This window comes from Bos indicus x Bos taurus, chromosome 9, assembly GCF_003369695.1.
Source record: "Bos indicus x Bos taurus breed Angus x Brahman F1 hybrid chromosome 9, Bos_hybrid_MaternalHap_v2.0, whole genome shotgun sequence".
NCBI lineage: Eukaryota > Metazoa > Chordata > Mammalia > Artiodactyla > Bovidae > Bos > Bos indicus x Bos taurus.
Window position 1 is genome coordinate 28,817,635 of NC_040084.1, and position 18,814 is coordinate 28,836,448.

The 18,814-nt window shown below is 38.2% G+C and overlaps 1 long non-coding RNA gene across 1 annotated transcript; it reads left to right on the plus strand.

Annotated features, from left to right (window-relative positions):
- Positions 1 to 3,239: 3,239 nt before the first annotated feature.
- On the plus strand, positions 3,240 to 11,763 carry LOC113898173. The gene is made up of 3 exons (XR_003512553.1): positions 3,240 to 3,710; positions 10,583 to 10,643; positions 11,114 to 11,763. It is a non-coding gene; the product is annotated as an uncharacterized LOC113898173 (long non-coding RNA).
- Positions 11,764 to 18,814: the final 7,051 nt, after the last annotated feature.

The window sequence follows — 18,814 nt, forward strand, 5'->3', positions numbered from 1 at the left end:
GTTTTCAGGCCCCATTCATTAGACAAGTTTTGTTGAGATATTTTATTATAATGTGCCAACACTTACTACTCTTTATATCACTGAGGATAAACAAAATAGAAAATGAAATTTTGATTTGTGAGCTGGAATTGAATTTAATACTGGTTTTTTCATTGTAGGGGAGCAAAACTTGCCACCCTCAAATATCTCTTGCGCTTTCAGAGTATTTCTAGCTAGAAATTATCAGGGTCCCAAAGACTCAGGAAGAAACTTTGCCCTTCCCCCTGACTGTCTAAAGAATTTAGGTAGAGGGCCAGTTAGGCGAATAGAGTTATCACCTGAGATGTCTGCAATGAATGTGGACTAGGAGTGGTGGGGGGAAACATCGAGATCAGAGGCGACTCTAGGTCCCAGTTTCTGGGTGGAACAGCAAACATGTGTTTGCCAAATATTTGCTTTGTCATCTCCAAGTGAATTGCCTTCCTCCCCTTTGAAGTCCCAAACCACCTCCCCTAACATCCTCCTTTGTCTTTCACTGAAGATGGTATTTAAGGTGAGGGTTTCAATCATTTGGCAAGTCACCTAGTTTTTCTAGGTTTCTCCCACGTGTACATGTCATTAAAATTTTGTTTGATTTTTCTCCAGTTAATCTGTCTCATGTTAATTTAATTATTAGATCAGCCCCAAAAACCTTGGAGGGTAGAGAAAAATTTCTTCCTTCTCAAGAACATTAAAGCCCTTCTATTTTTACTGGAATTTGGGGGGATGGGATAGGAAGTGGGAAGAAAACTCTTACTACATTTTCTCAAATAGATAATGTCATGATTACTTTTCTTTAAATTTGTTAACATTATAATATTTAATAATAGCTCTTTATTTAGCACTGTCAACATACTTGCTTGATTTGTTTTCACAGAAAATAATAATCAATCCAGGGAAAAAATAAACATGATTTCCAGATATTGATGTCTTAGATTATTTCCAAGAAAATAATTTTGAAAAACATCAGAAACGTTTAGACTCCTATTTTCATCTCAGGATTAAGAAAAGTCAAAAGGGGACCCTAATTAAGTTCTTAGTGTCATCAAATCCACCTTCACTTATTTCCCCCTGTCTTCAAATTCACTCTTAAATTCACTCATTTGTATTTATTGAATGTATATTATATGTAGAGGCATGACGAGTAATATCAGAGCATATAAAAAATAATGTATAACTTTATGTAATTTATACTATAGTAGACCATTCAAGCGGGGAAACAGAACTAAAAGGAATAGTCAAGTTAATTTCATTAGCTTTGTAATTCAATAATTAGTTCAACAAACATTTACTTAAGCATACCTACTATGTAAAGGGCATGTTTTCATTTTGCAAATACAGTAAACTGCATAGGTATTGTGTGATTAAATGCTGGGTATAACGTTTGGGTTTCCTTACCACTAGAGCCATGGCTTCCCAGGTGGCACTAGTGTTAAAGAACCCGCCTGCCAATGCAGGAGGTGCCAGAGACATGCATTCCATCCCTGGGTGGAGAAAATCCCCTGGAGGAGGGCATGGCAACCCGCTCCAGTATTCTTGCCTGGAGAATCCCGTGAACAGAGGAGCCTGGTGGGCTATAGTCCATAGGGTTGCAAAGAGTTGGACGCAGCTGAAGCGACTTAGTATGCACGCACATCATGTTTGGGACATGGTGACGACTACTCATTACTTAAATAGGCTGAATAATGGACCCTCCAAAGAAGGTCACATTCTAATTTCCAGAAACTATGAGTATGGTACCTAACAAGGCAAAGGGAATTTTCTAGGTATGATTAAGTTTATAATCTGGAAATAGGAAATTAGCCTAGATTATGCAGCTGGGCGCAATGTAGTCACAAGAATTTTTATAAAATAAAGGAAGTGGCAGAAGAGTCAGAGACATAATTATGACAACACAGCAGCATTAGAAGTGCTGAGAGGTTGTACGTCAAGGGATATGGACAACCTCCAGAGGTTAGAAAAGGCAAGGGAATAGATTCATTCCAGAAAGAATACAGCCCTACCACCATCTTGATTTTAGCTCAGTGAGAACTATTTTGGACTTCTGACCTTAAAAATATAAGATAACAAATTTGTGTTATTGCCTTTACACCAATAAGTTTGTGGTAATTTGTCACAGCAAAATAATACAGAACTTTCTTGAGCATTTATGGTGTGCCACTACACATGTTAGATGTATTATATCATTTAATCTCCATAAGAGCCCTATAAAGTAAATATTAATACTATAATTTTCTGTCTCTCACAAATAAGGGAACCAAGGAAAAATTATTTAAGCAGTTTGCTCAAGAGGCTGAATTCTTTTTTTGACATTTTATTTCTTTTTAATTGAAGGATAATTGCTTTACAATATTGTGTTGGTTTCTGTCATACGTCAACATGAATCGGCCAAAGGTATACATATTTCCCCTCCCTTTTGAACCTCCCTCCAATCTCCCACCCCATCCTGCCCCTCTGTGTATGTGAAAATTGCTCAGTCATGTCCGACTCTTTGCAACCCCATGGACTCTACAGTCCATGGAATTCTCCAGGCCAGAATACTGGAGTGGGTAGCTGTTTCGTTCTCCAGGGAATCTTCCCAACCTAGGGATTGAACCCAGGTCTCCCGCACTGCAGGGAGATTCTTTACCAGCTGAGTCACCAGGGAAGCGTATCCCACCCCTCTAGGTTTTTAAAGGCCCGGTTTAAACTCCCTGAGTCACACAGCAAATTCCCACCAGCGACCTATTCTGCATATGGTAATGTGTATGTCTCTATGCTGCTCTCTCCATGTGTCCTGCCCTCTTCTTCCCCATCTGTGTCTGCAAGTCTGTCCTCTGAGTCTGCATCTCCATTGCTGCCCTGCAAATAGACTCATCAATACCATCTTTCTAAATTCCATATGTGTGTGTTAGTATATGATATTTGTTTTTCTCTTTCTAACTTACTACACTCCGTATAGTAGGTTCTAGGTTCATCCACCTCATTAGAACGGACTCAAATGCATTCCTTTTTATGGCTGAGTAGTATTCCATTGTATATGTACCACAGCTTCTTTATCCATTCATCTGCTGATGGATATGTAGGTTGTTCCCATGTCGTAGCTGTTGTAAGTAGTGCTGCAGTGAACAGTGGGGCACATGTACCTTTTTCAATTATGGTTTTCTCGGGATATATGCCCACCAGTGGAATTGTTAGGTCATGTGGTAGTTTTATTCCTGGTTTAAGGAATCTCTATACTTTCCTTCATAGTGGCTGTATCAGTTTACATTCCCACCAGCAGTGCAAGAGGATTCCCTTTTCTCTACAGCCTCTTAATCATAATTAGATTTCCTCATGATCAAGCAAAGTAATGTATATACATGAAGCAGGATACCAACCTATTAGCAATTTTATTATTGAAGTGTTTTGCCACATGCTCATAGTTTCCTTGGATTTTACTTTTACCTTGATGAAAATTCTGGAAGTGTACAATACTACAGATTTGAGTGATTGCTTGAATTTCATGATAAACATAGTGGCTTCTGTGTATTCTTGATGGCTATATTCCATTTCTAATATTTTCCATTTATTTCACTGTAGGAATTTGATGAAATATCTGCCACTGTCTCTGTCTCTCTCAGAAATGGACTGAGACCTCCAACTACCACCGTACTGAAATGATAGTTGAACAGCTTAAGGTAGACTGGTTTACTTAAACAAGGCTACTTGAGGTCAGTAGAGCATGTATTGTTTATAAATAACATAGAAGTTATTGGAGAAGTATAATAAAGGTATCAGTTTTATGTCACAGAAGCCTTAACTATTTCTTTATTAAAAACTCAATCTTCCTCTATGAGTAAAATATAGAAAAATATTCCATACATATATATTGGTAGACTTCTGTGAGAGTTGGTCCATAAAAAAGGTTGAGCACTGAGGAAATGATGCTTTCAAATTATGGGGCTGGAGAAAACTCTTGAGAGTTCCTTGGGCTGCAAGGAGATCAAATCAGTCAATTCTAAAGGAAATCAACCCTGAATATTCAATGGAAGGACTGTTGCTGAAGCTGAAGCTCCAATACTTTGGCCACCCGATGCAAGGAGCCAATTCATTGGAAAACACTCTGGTGCTGGGAAAGATTGAAGGCAAAAGAAGATGGGAGCAGAGAATGAGATGGCTAGATAGCATCACCGACTCAATGGACATGGATTTGAACAAACTCTGGGAGATATGGAGGACAGAGGAGCCTGGCATGCTGCATCCATGGGGACACAAATCGTCAGACACGTCTTAGTGACTGAACAGCAACAACAACAATACTTATTCAGACATTACATAAAACACGTTTATCTTCTATTTTCACACATGGATGAAGATTAAAAAATGGCAACTTTAAACATATTAGAACTTCTTATTTTATAAGTAATTATTATGCAACATAATTTTGATTATTTCTATCAGTAAGTATATATGTAATTAGTTTTATTATATCTTTTATTTCCTTGAACAATAAAATGTGTTCTTTTATATTTACTTTTTACAGTAAATGAAGTGCAGTCTTCAGTCTATGTAGTACTACCTTTTTCTCAAAACAAAGCAAAAAAATTATTTTAAAGAAATATCATATGATACTCTTTTTTATGTGCCAGCTTTTGTTTTCAAAAGGTTTATGGAACAGTTGAACAACCAAACTCAATAGACTGTTGTTCATGCACAACTGAGGAAAATATACATCAAATTTATATTGCTGAATGTGAGAGATACATTTCCCAAGGGGTTAAAAGTGAAACACTACCATTAAGATACATGATTCTGTATTATATGAAAGTATATTTGCCTTTATGGTTTTACTAAAAAGCTGACTTTTCCAGGTATTTATTAAAGAAAGAATAATAGAATGTCTTTCTTATATTACAGAATGAGACTTGTCAACTAAGATTCATTGCAATAATTGTCACTGATGAGGATGTAAAACACAGAAATAGCACTCAGTTCAGTTCAGTCGGTCAGTTGTGTCCAACTCTGCAACCCCATGGACCGCAGGATGCCAGACCTCTCTGTCCATTACTAACTCCTGGAGTCTACCCAAACTCATGTCCGTTGAGTCGGTGTTGCCATCCAACCACCTCATCCTCTGTTGTCCCCTTCTCCTCCTGCCCTCAATCTTTCCTAGCATCAGGATCTTTTCAAATGAGTCAGCTCTTCACATCAGCTGGCCAAAGTATTGGAGTTTCAACTTCAACATCAGTCCTTACAATGAACACCCAGGACTGATTTCCTTTAGGATGGACTGGTTGGATCTCCTTGCAGTCCAAGGGACTCTCAGGAGTCTTCTCCAACAAAACAGTTCAAAAGCATCAATTCTTCAGTGCTCAGCTTTCTTTATAGTCCAACCCTCATATCCATACATGACTACTGGACAAACCATAGCCTTGACAGATGGACCTTTGTTGGCAAAGTCATGTCTCTGCTTTTTAGTATGCTGTCTAGGTTGATAATAACTTTCTTTCCAAGGAGTAAGAGTCTTTTAATTTCATGGCCGCAGTCACCATCTGCAGTGATCTTGGAGCCCAAAAAATAGTCTGCCACTGTTTCCCCATCTATTTGTCGTCAAGTGATGGGACCAGATGCCATGATCTTCGTCTTCTGAATGTTGATCTTTAAGGCAACTTTTTCACTCTCCTCTTTCACTTTTATCAAGAGGCTCTTTAGTTCTTCTTCACTTTCTGCCATAAGGGTGGTATCATCTGCATATCTGAAGTTACTGATATTTCTCCCAGCAATCTTGATTCCAGCTTGTGCTTCATCCAGCCCAGCATTTCTCATGATGTACTCTGCATTGAAGTTAAATAAGCAGGGTGACAGTATACAGCCTTGACGTACTCCTTTCCTGATCTGGAACCAGCCTGTTGTTCAATGTCTAGTTCTAACTATTGATTCCTGACCTGCATACAGATTTCTCAAGAGGCAGGTCAGGTGGCCTGGTATTCCCATCTTTTTCAGAATTTTCCACAGTTTATTGTGATCCACACAGTCAAAGGCTTTGGCATGGTCAATAAAGCAGAAATAGATGTTTTTCTGGAACTCTCTTGCTTTTTCCATGATCCAGCGGATGTTGGCAATTTGATCTCTGGTTCCTCTGCCTTTTCAAAATCCAGCTTGAACATAAGGAAGTTCATGGTTCACATATTGCTGAAGCCTGGCTTGGAGAATTTTGAGCATTACTTTACTAGCGTGTGAGATGAATGCAATTGTGTGGTGGTTTAAGCATTCTTTGGCATTGCCTTTCTTTGGGATTGGAATGCAAACTGACCTTTTCCAGTCCTGTGGCCACTGCCGAGTTTTCCTAATTTGGTGGCATATTGAGTGCAGCACTTTCACAGCATCATCTTTTAGGATTTGATATACCTCAACTGGAATTCTATCACCTCCACTAGCTTTGTTCGTAGTGATGCTTCCTAAGTCCCACTTGACTTCACATTCCAGGATGTCTGGCTCTAGGTCAGTGATCACACCATCGTGATTATCTAGGTTGTGAAGATCTTTTCTGTACAGTTCTGTGTATTCTTGCCACCTCTTCTTGATATCTTCTGCTTCTGTTAGGTCCATACCATTTCTGTCCTTTATTGAGCCCATCTTTGCATGAAATGTTCCCTTGGTATCTTTAATTTTCTTGAAGAGATCTCTAGTCTTTCCCATTCTATTGTTTTCCTCTTTTTCTTTGCACTGATCACTGAGGAAGACTTTCTTATCTCTCCTTGCTATCCTTTGGAACTCTGCATTCAGATGTTTTTATCTTTCCTTTTCTCCTTTGCTTTTCGCTTCTGTTCTGTTCACAGCTATTTGTAAGGCCTCCTCAGACAGCCATTTTGCTTTTTTGCATTTCTTTTTCTTGGGTGTGATCTTGATCCCTGTCTCCTGTACAATGTCACAAACCTCTGTCCATAGTTCATCAGGCACTCTATTTATCAGATCTATTCCTTAAATCTATTTCTCACTTACATTGTATAGTTGTAAGGGATTTGATTTAGGTCATACATGAATGGTCTAGTGGTGTTCACCACTTTCTTCTATTTATGTCTGAATTTGGCAATAAGGAGTTGATGATCTGAGCCACAGTCAGCTCCCGGTCTTCTTTGTGCTGACTGTATAGAGCTTCTCCATCTTTGGCTGCAAAGAATATAATCAGTCTGATTTCGGTGTTGGCCATCTGGTGATGTCCATGTGCAGAGACTTCTCTTGTGTTGTTGGAAGAGGGTGTTTGCTATGACCAGTGCATTCTCTTGGCAAAACTCTATTAGCCTTTGCCCTGCTTCATTCTGTACTCCAAGGCCAAATTTGCCTATTTTTCCAGGTGTTTCTTGACTTCCTACTTTTAAATTCCAGTCCCCTATAATGAAAAGGACATCTTTTTTGGGTGTTAGTTCTAAAAGGTCTTGTAAATAATGCATTTACTTATTTATTCAATTACCTTTATTTGATTGCCTATCAAAGGGTTTCTAGCCTGATGATACAAAAATTCTGAGACATAGTCACTGTCTTCAAGAAGTTTAGAATGGTCTGGGAGGTTAATAAAATACCACAGACAAACAATGCAATGGGGTAAAGGCACTCATCATATTGAATATTAGGAATCAGTCAAGCAAAGATAGGAAGGCTGTCAGGGAAATTTCACACAGGAGATGCACCTAAAGTGAGTTTTAGAGGATGAATTGGTACCAGCTAGATACAGGCATTTATGGGAATGGTGCTGGGAACATATACATGAGCAAAGACAAGAAGATAAGGAAGTCCATGGCATCCTGGTTCAACTCCAAACAGCATGAAGTGATTGAAACATAAAATGAAGTGCAAGTTACAGTGTTGGGCTTCCAGTTGCAAGACAGAAATAGAAGTTGACATTTCCCCCATTTTATTCCTGTAAGTCATCCAAACAGAATGAGTAGAAAGAAAAAATTATATAATCTCATTTTTAGCCAATCAAAGAAGAGTTAAATCCTAGATGAAACTGGAGGAAAGGCTGACATAAATTATTAGAAATGAAATGAGTGCATTTCCCTTGCTTTTTCTATGGCAATGCCTTTAACTGTGTGAATCACAACAAACTGTGGACAATTCTTAAAGAGATGGGAATATCAGACCACCTTATCTGTCTCCTGAGAAACCTGTATGCAGGACAAGAAGCAACAGTTAGACCTGGAAATGGAACAATGGGCTGGTTCAAAATTGAGAAAGCAGTTCATCAAGGCTGTATATTGTCACCCTGTTTATTTAACTTATACACAGAGTACATCATGCAAAACGCCAGGGTGGATGAGTTACAAGCTGGAATCAAGACTGCAGGGAGAAATAACAATAATCTCAGATATGTAGATGATACCACCCTAGTGGTAGAAAGTGAAGAGGAACTACAGAACCTCTTGATGAGGATGAAAGAAGAGAGTAAAAAAGCAGGCTTAAAAGTCAACATTCAAAAAACTAAGATCATGGCATCCAGATCCCTCACTTCATGACAAATAGATGGGGAAAAACTGGAAACAGTGACAGATTTCATTTTCTTGGTCTCTGGAATCACTGTGGACAGTGACTGTAGTAACAAAATTAAAAGCTTGTTCCTTGGAAGAAAAGCTATGACAAGCCTAGAAAGCACATTAAAAAAGCAGAGACATCACTTTGCTGACAAAGATCCATATGGTCAAAGATACGATTTTTCCAGTAGTCATGTATGGATGTGAGAGTTGAGCCATAAAGAAGGCTGAGCACTGAAGAATTGATGCTACTGAATTGTGGTGCTGGAGAAAACTCTTGAGAGTCCCTTGGACTGCAAGGAGATCAAACAATCATAAAGAAAATCAACCTTGAATATTCATTGGAAGGATTGATGCTGAAGGTGAAACTCCAGTACTTTGGCCACCAGATGCAAAGAGCCGATTCATTGGAAAAGACCCTAATGCTGGGAAAGATTGAGGGCAGGAGAAGGGAGTGACAGAGGATGGGATGGTTGGATGGCGTCATCGACACAATGGATTTAGTTTGAGCAAACTCTGGGAGACAGTGGAAAACAGGGGAACCTGGCATGCTGCAGTCCATGGGGTCACATAGATCAGACATAATTTAGCGACTGAACAACACAAGAGTACATTTATGAGGAAAGCAAGAGGGTTTGCTTGGTTGTAGGTTCCCAAAAGAACCAGCAAAATCTACTTCTCAATGAGAGAGAGCGCACTTGGAGAATTTATGTTTTCACCTAAATTCTTTATTTACAATTGTTAAAACTATTAGTAGGCAACTACAATTAGTAGGTTACAATGCTTTTTTTGGACCTAATTTGGGTTCAAAAAGCAGAGGTAGAATTAACTGAAGTATTCATTTAGGAAGGAAGAAATCTATCGTAGCAGAAGAAAGAGAAAATATTAAAAAATAGAAACTTAGGTGGAGTGGTAAGAAAGGGGAACAATTTCCCTGGCTAAGGAAAAATGAAATAAAAATGACATCTCCCCTTACCTGCCAAAAAAAAATTACTAGGTCAAAACAAAACTTTCAGATAGATAGAACATGGTCCTGGATATTTCTCCACATGAATGTCCTTTAATTACCAAGTCTAAGAGAAAACTCATCATTTAAAGATGAGAAATTTAAATAGTATGAGAATAGGATCTATAGAAGATATTATAAAGAATAATGAGGAAAGAAATAAGAAAAGCAAGTGTCAGATGATGATCAGGGACCAGAAAAAACAATATGGTGGAGCAAATAAAAATAGTTAGTCATGACCTTAAACAAGCAAATCAACTCCTATGAAGCATTAGAATAAGTGAAAATAAACTTAAGAACCTAGTGAAGAGATAAGGAAACAGTGGGAAAAGAAGAATTGTGAATTAGCAGAGTTCAGACGCTAAGTGAAAGAAACCGAACAAAATAAAATAGAAATACAGTTGACCCTTGGACAACACAGGTTTGAACTGTGCAGGTTGAATTATATGCAGATACTTTTCAACGGTAAATATAGAGTACTACATATTCCATCAACAGAAATTCTATGAATGTGGAGGAACAGCACATATGGAAGACCAACTATAAGTTTTGCACAAATTAACCCTTGCATTGTTCAAGGGTCAACTGAAAAGAGTTCAAAAGGATACAAAAGAAGATAATATGTATGAAAGATAGGCAAAAGAGAGCCAGTATGTAAATAATTGATGTTTCAATAAAAAAATAATTAAAATAATTAAAGATACAATTCAAGACAATTTTCCTCTTTAAAAAAGCTTTAAATTTATTCAAGAAAGTGTTCCCTATACTTCAGGGAAACTTGACTCAGAGTGTTCAATACAAAGACATATCCTAGTAGAGTCACTGGACTCGAAATAGGTAAGATTGGCAGCTAATTTGGAAGTGAAGCTAGCGTTTAAGCTCTAGCAGCCTTACTTCAGGTTTAAGCATGTCTTTAAAACATTTTCCTCAACTGTCATTCAATCTAAGGTTTTTCTGTATGAAGATCCAATCTTTTAGATTCCATTTGTAAGAGGTACTTAGAGTATAATTTTCATGTTTTATTAATACTGTGTTAACTGATTCTGTTAATGTTTCTCTCTTACCAAAGGCTACCATTTGAAACTGCTATCTGATCATATGCCTGATGAAAGCATACCATAGAGAAAGGAGTAAGTACCCTGTAATATACAGCTGGATGAGTACTGCTGGGAAAGGTAAATGCATACAGCATTTATAGTAAGGGTACTGGCAGAGAAACTAGGTGGAGAGAGCTCTGATCTCAGCCCAATAGCCCCTTAAAGGATTACCCTCTAGATCAGCCCCTTAGATGATCCCAAGAAAGACTGAACTCTACTACACGGTATAAGTAAGACAGGCCAATTGAGGCAAGAAATTCTCTTTGAGAGATGTCAATGGAAGATGGCTTCTGGTTGACTCATATACTTAGCTTCCTCTGACACCAGATCTTTAAAGTAGATAGGGCTGTTTCTGGAGAAAGAAAGATCTATGAGCAATATGGCAGAGCTGGTGGAAGCGAGGTCAAGCTATACCAGAAACAAGTTTGGGAAAGTTTGAAGGAAACAATAGAACAAACAACACAGCTCAATGCTACCAATAGCTAAACCTTGGATTTTTGCAGGTAATGCAGGATGGGTTCCATATACGAAGACCTTGATACTAGGAAATTCGAGGATACTTTATGAAGAAATTAAGACCTTACCAGTGAGTTACTTGGTTGGGTACAACTTGGCAGGAAAGTGCTGAAGGGTGTTCACACTTCTAATCATTTCTGAAGTTAAAGCTAATCTTCGAGAGAGTAAAGACTATGAGGAAATAACGTACCCAAAGTCCTTGATCATTCAGCATAAAGAGAACAAGAAGAGGTCAGCTTTTTAATCAACTATACTCCAATATAAAATAAAAAGTTAAGAAAAAGATCAGCTTTATATAAGAATTTGCAAAAGTATTACATGGGGTAACAGAGAACACAGGTAGTGGAGTGAGGTGCAGAGAGCTGGGGTGAGAATCAACAAGCGCTGTCTGGGATAACTTGAAATCAAGCTGCTTAAAATGTCAAGGACCTCCTGGGAGCACCCTATGGTTACAATTAACTCTGGAGGGGAGAAAGCTAAGGCCATAGAAAGTCAGATGTTAAGTTGGTCAAAACAGAATTATGGAATATTTGGAATACTTGAAAATCAAATATGGTGAATTTCATACAAATAAAATAGCAATCTTCCAGATGTTCAACCTGGATTTAGAAAAGGTAGAGGAACCAGAGATCAAATTGCCAACATCTGTTGGATCACAGAAAAAGCAAGAGAGTTCCAGAGAAACATCTACTTCTGCTTTATTGACTAAAAGCCTTTGACTATGTGGATCAAAACAAACTGTGGAAAATTGTTAAAGAGATGGGAATACCAGACCACCTGCCCTGCCTCTTGAGAAATCTGTATGCAGGTCAAGAAGCAACAGTTAGAACTGGACTTGGAACAACGGACTGGTTCCAAATCGGTAAAGGAGTACATCAAGACTATGTATTGTTACCTTGCTTATTTAACTTATATGCAGAGTACATCATGAGAAATGTTGGGCTGGATGAAGCACAAGCTGGAATCAAGATTGCTGGGAGAAATATCAATAACCTCAGATATGCAGATGACACCACCTTTATGACAGAAAGCAAAGAACTAAAGAGCCTCTTGATGAAAGTGAAAGAGGAGAGTGAAAAAGTTGGCTTAAAACTCAACATTCAGAAAACTAAGATCATGGCATCTGGTCCCATCACTTAGTGGCAAATAGATGGGGAAACAGTGGAAACAGTGACAGACTTTATTTTTGGGGGCTCCAAAATCACTGTAGATGGTGACTGTAACCATGAAATTCAAAAACACTTGCTCCTTGGAAGGAAAGCTATGACCAACCTAGACAGCATATTAAAAAGCAGAGACATTACTTTGCCAACAAAGGTCCATCTAGTCAAAGCAATGGTTTTTCCAGTAGTCATCTATGGATGTGAGAGTTGGACTGTAAGGAAAGCTGAGTGCCGAAGAATTGATGCTTTTGAAATGTTGGGTTGGAGAAGACATTGAGAGTCCCTTGGACTGTAAGGAGATCCAACCAGTCTATCCTAAAGGAAATCAGTCCTGAATATTCATTGGAAGGACTGATGTTGAAGCTGAAACTCCAATACTTTGGCCACCTCATGCGAAGAACTGAGTCACTGGAAAAGACCCTGATGCTGGGGAAGATTGAAGGCAGGAGGAAAAGGGGATGACAGAGGATGAGATGGTTGAATGGCATGACTGACTCGACGGACATGAGTTTGCCTAAGCTCCAGGAGTTGGTGGTGGACAGGGAGGCCTGTCCATGGAGGCCTGTGCTGCAGCCCATGGGGTCACAAAGAGTCGGACACGACTGAGTGACTGAACTGAAAATAGCAATATTAGGTCTTTCCAGTGGCTCAGTGGTAAAGAATCCCCCTGTCAATGCAGGAGACTTGGTTTTGATCCAGGAAGATCCAGGAAGATCCCATATACCTTGTAGCAACTAAGCCCATGTGTCACAACTATTGAGCTTGCACCCTAGAGCCTTGCGCCGCAAATACTGAAGTCTGAGCGACTTAGAGCCTTTGCACACAGAGAAGCCACCACAGTGAGAAGCCTGTGCACCACAGGCTACTAGAGGGCTGCCCCTGCTCTCCACAACTAGAGAAAAGCTCTCGCAGCAACGAAGAGCCAGCATCAAAAATAAGATAAATAAAATTATAAAAAAAAAAAGAGAGAATTGCTAAGGAAACATTCTCCCTGGAGGAGGAAATGGCAACCCACTCTGGTATTTTTGCCTGGAAAATTTCATGGACAGAGGAGCTTAGCTGGCTATAGTGCAGTGGATTGCAAAGAGTCAGACATGACTGAAGTGACTTAGCACACACAGCTCAGGGAAACACTCCATGCAAAACAATTAAAAAAAAGATTAGCAGTATGATAGCCAAAATACTTGAAAGAATTTAACATTTACCCTTCTTTCTAACAGATTTGATTTTTATACAAAATATCAGTTAGATGAAACAGATTCAACACCTGAAGTAAATACAGAAGCTTAAAACCACTTTATCTTGAAATATCTAAATAATTCATGCAAAGAAAAGTATGTTGGTTTGTTTGTTTAGCTTCGACTGGATCACCTGAATAACTGCCTCAGTTTTCTCTCTCAGCTTTAGATATGCAGTGTCCAGTAGAGGAGCTAGTGAACTTGTTACGTGGCTGATTTGAATTGAGATGTGCGGTAAGGGTATGTTATAAATCAGATTTAGAAGACTTATGAAAAATAATATAAAACATATTATTAATAGTTTTTCTTTTAATGTCATGTTGAAATGGTAATATTTTGGATATATTGAAAGTGAAAGTGTTAGTTGCTCAGTCGTGTCCAACTCTTTGTGACCCCATGGACTGTAGCCCACCAGGCTCTTCTGTCCATGGGATTCTCCCAGCAAGGATACTTGAGTGGCTGGACAGTTCCTTCTCCAGGTGATCCTCCCAACCCCAGAATTGAACCTGGGTCTCCTGCATTGCAGGCGGATTCTTTTACCCTCTGAGCCACCAGGGAAGCCCAGTCTATTGGGTTGAACTAAATTAATTTTATCTGTGTTTTTTCTTTTTAATGTGGCTATTAGAAAATTTTAAATTATAGATGTGCCTTATATTCCTATTGCAAAGCACTGATTTGGACATTACCTTAATAATATATTTAATACAGATTCAAAAATCTGATAAATGCTTAAACAGAAATAGTTAGCTTTTTTGTATAGCATAGTAAGTTACATTTTTGGTACATGAATGCTTGATTTTAATATTTTAATATATTTTCATTATATGTAACATTATATTTGATCAACTTCTATGTGATATCAGTAAATCTTAAACATATTTCGGCTAAGGGTTCTTGAGATGGTGAATGTTTTAGAAGTGCCATTAGCATTTCATCAAGGAATCATTCCCAATGTTTATAAAACAACATTTTAAACATTAGAAACATTTCATTCTCTACCTACTTCATTATTTTGATGGAGAATATTTGCTCTTTGTCTTTAAATGTACATATGTTCTATTTGAAATAAATATTATATTTGTGTAGTCATCTGCTTCACTGGTTTAAATATATCTGACTTTCTGTGAAAATTACTGGCTTAGATTTGGGGAAGGAAAAAAAAAAGAAAATCTGTGTGGAAAGAAAATTGTTCATTTATATTTTTTAGTAGTAAGTTAATAATATAGGGGAGTGTGCCTTTAATATTATTATTACTATTATCATTTTAAATATCAAAATCACTAATAAAACCATATCTTTAATCAGGATATAGTCTCTTACAATTCTAAGTTTATGCTGACCCCTATTGGTTATTATGTCCTAATCTATTTCTGGCTTATTTTTATAGAACATATGGTAAAATATTTAAACCTGTTTACATTTAGAATTACAAGCATAAAATACTTTATAAGCCTTTCCTCTCCTTCTAGATGTAAAATTTTACTCATCCTTTAAGACAATTTATTTCAAGTGCCCAAGGTGTTTTAGCCATCAATAGTTTCAGTGTTGGTCTACTGAGGACAGGGGAACTAAACAGCATAATCCATAATTTACAGTGAAATATAACCCGATTATTTTCCTTTAAAAATCTATTTTCACAGTGTTCCATAGCTATAGCCCATTAAGAAATTATCTTTAAAGTTTATGCAGAAATATGTACAAAGGCAGGAAAACCTTGGGACCAAAGGTAAGTCTGACTTCAGTTAACCTTGGCAGAGGGACACTAATTCCAGGTTAAACTGGGAACTTTTAAAGTGATGTGCAAGATACCATACTATTTCCTTATGGGTATAGATGAGGAATTACAGGAGAGGGTAGAAGGCTATAGAGTGCTGGTTTCTGGATGTGGGCATCTCCAGCAACAAGTAGTGGGGGAAGACTTATCTGTGGATGACACTAAAAAATATAGAGTGGACCGTGGCAGCAGCAACCAGCCAAGATAACAGTGGAAATTGTCCTTTAGGTCATTCCTGATAATCTGCAACTGGAACTCTGTACATTGCATATGCTTCCTAAAATTGCCAGTCCCTGAATGAGATACTAAACCAATTTCTTCACAGTCTATGTTTTGCAGAGATAATAAGAAAGGGAAAATCTCAACCTCTTAAGAGTTTCAACAGTGCTAATTTTCAGGGATCAAGAACTGCAGCAGCCCAGGAGTTGGTGCAGGGTAGTTCCCAAAGGTACAATGCCAGGAAACCCAGAATGTCAGTTCCATGTCGTTGTAATAATGAACCCCCAAGAAAGAGTAGTGTGTAACTATAAGGCATCTGTAACTAATTTTTAAAAAGATCTGTCATTATTCACCAGGTGGCACTGGTGGTAAAGAACCCACCCGCCAATGCAGGAAACTTAAGAGATATGGGTTTGATCCCTCAGTTGGGAAGATCCCCTGGAGGAGGGCATGGTAACCCACTCCAGTATTCTTGCCTGGGAAATCCATGGACAGAGGAGTCTGGCAGGCTATAATCCACAGGGTTGTAAAGAGTCAGACATCACTGAAGTGACTTAGCACGCAGGCACATCATTATTTACACTTATTCTGGAGAAAAAAAATCAGTCATGGACTATGCCCTATGAATTTAATCTGAAGCATGGCCTAGTCTTGTTTTTCTTAAACTTGTATTTTAACATAATCTCAGAATTAGGGATAATAAAAATGGTCTCCTTACATATCAGATAGTAAATTTCCAGAATGTTAAAGAGCAAAGATGTATTTTGATCCTATTCTGACTTGAAACTAGGCATAGATTGCCAAAGAAAACATAAAACTAAGTATTTTCCTTTATACTGAAGATATTGTTTTATTCCCATGAAGGTACATTCTGAAAGCAAAGTTATTGCTTGGGTAGATATTCTCATAATACTTAATGACTGATAGTCAGTAGGTCTAGATTTCAGAGTAACTTACTTATTTGGTTACATTAGGGTAAATTTTGTGCCCAGTTCATCCTGGGTATTACATTGGCCTAAGTTGATTTTTATTAATGTATTATTGAGACTTTTACTATTACCAGGATAACCTTGGTAACCCTGTTCTCCATTTTTCTCAGGTTAGAATTATCACAATCATCCTCTACTTGGGAGCTTTGATTCTTTGTTCATCCATATATGACAATGAACCCAGAATGTTTCCTGAGGAAAACCTTAACCCTGACTGTCGTATTCCAGAATTCTCTCAGCCCACTTCTTGTCCATGTTTGTTCTGACCTGTGTCTTGTTCTTACTCCTGAATTTCCCCAGGAGACTATTAATTTTCAATTCCATTTGTTTTAATGCCAAAATTTATATCTTGTCCTTAATTGGCAACATAGAGCCTGCTCACATTCTTGGCAAAGAATATAACCTTGAGCTCTCTAGCGCTCAGAAAGATCTAGTCTTTTGATCTAATGATCAAAAAGCTCAATTATGGAAAATTATATTTTAGGAGGATGGCCAGGAGTCTAGGCAGTCCATCCTTCATGAGAGATATTAACACATGTTTCATGGGGGGGAAAAAAGGTTTTTAAAAGTCAAATAAGCTTCCAGTGTTAACGTGCAACATTAATCACAAGAATATAGTGAGCAGTACCACCCAAACTTACTTGAAATCTTTCTGAGGGTGGCTACCTATTACCATCTCAAAAAATTATTATTCTAATATTTTTGAAAACTGCCCATTAGAGGTATTTTAAATTCGACTCCTGAATCAGGTCACACCATTAGAGAACTAAGCAATTAGCATCTTTTAAAACTCCTATTTATGTGTGCTTTGGCATTATGACTTTGACGTGCTATAAAAAGTTGCCTGGGGAAACTGCTCCTCCTGAATTGCTGGTTTGTATTTAAAACATGTATTGGATTGTGTTTGAATACAAATCTTAAAAAGCCATCTTTTTAACTCTCACCGTCGGCAAGTGGAAAATCCCATGGACGGCGGAGCCTGGGAGACTGCAGTCCATGGGGTCGCTAAGAGTTGGACACAACTGAGTGACTTCCCTTTCACTTTTCACTTGCATGCATTGGAGAAGGAAATGGCAATCCACTCCAGTGTTCTTGCCTGGAGAATCCAAGGGACGGGGGAGCCTGGTGGGCTTCCGTCTATGGGGGTCGCACAGAGTCAGATACCACTGAAGCGACTTAGCATATATATAGCATACAGTCAGCAAGTAGACAATTTGTTAATTATTTACCTTATAATAATAATTATAACTATTATTTTATAGCTAATAATTATTTACCTTACAATAATAATTATAATTATTTTATAGTTAATAATTATTTACCTTATTATTGATTTACAACCAATGGATATATTGTTCCTTCAGTTCAGTTCAGTTCAGTTGCTCAGTCGTGTCCGACTCTTTGCGACCCCATGAATTGCAGCACGCCAGGCCTCCCTATCCATCACCAATTCCCAGAGTTCACTCAGATTCATGTCCATCGAGTCGGTGATGCCATCCAGCCATCTCATCCTCTGTCGTCCCCTTCTCCTCCTGCCCCCAATCTCTCCTAGAATCAGAGTCTTTTCCAATAAGTCAGCTCTTCCCATGAGATGGCCAAAGTATTGGAGTTTCACCTTCAGCATCAGTCCTTCCAATGAACACCCAGGACTCATCTCCCTTAGGATGAACTGGTTGGATCTCCTTGCAGTCCAATGGACTCTCAAGAGTCTTCTCCAACACCACAGTTCAAAATCATCAATTCTTCGGTGCTCAGCTTTCTTCACAGTCCAACTCTCACATCCATACATGACCACTGGAAAAACTATAGCCTTGACTAGACGGACCTTTGTTGGCAAAGTAACATCTCTGCTTTTGAATATGCTATCTAGGTTGGTCATAACTTTCCTTCCAAGGAGTAAGTGTCTTTTAATTTCATGGCTGCAGTCACCATCTGCAGTGATTTTTGGAGCCCCCCAAAATAAAATCTGACACTGTTTCCACTGTTTCTCCATCTATTTCCCATGAAATGATGGGACCAGATGCCATGATCTGTTTTCTGAATGTTGAGCTTTAAGCCAACTTTTTCACTCTCCTCTTTCACTTTCATCAAGAGGCTTTTTAGTTCCTCTTCACTTAGAGGGTATCAAAATAATTAGGAGTAGGGATAATTCTCACAGTAAGTGGGGGTTAATAATACTAACAAATCAGTCTCACACAGTTTAATCTTACATAATAAAATACTGTCCAATCTAGAATGCAAATAATATCTCATTGAGAAACTCTCTAACCACTAAGAAACTTATAATCAAATTCATTACACACCC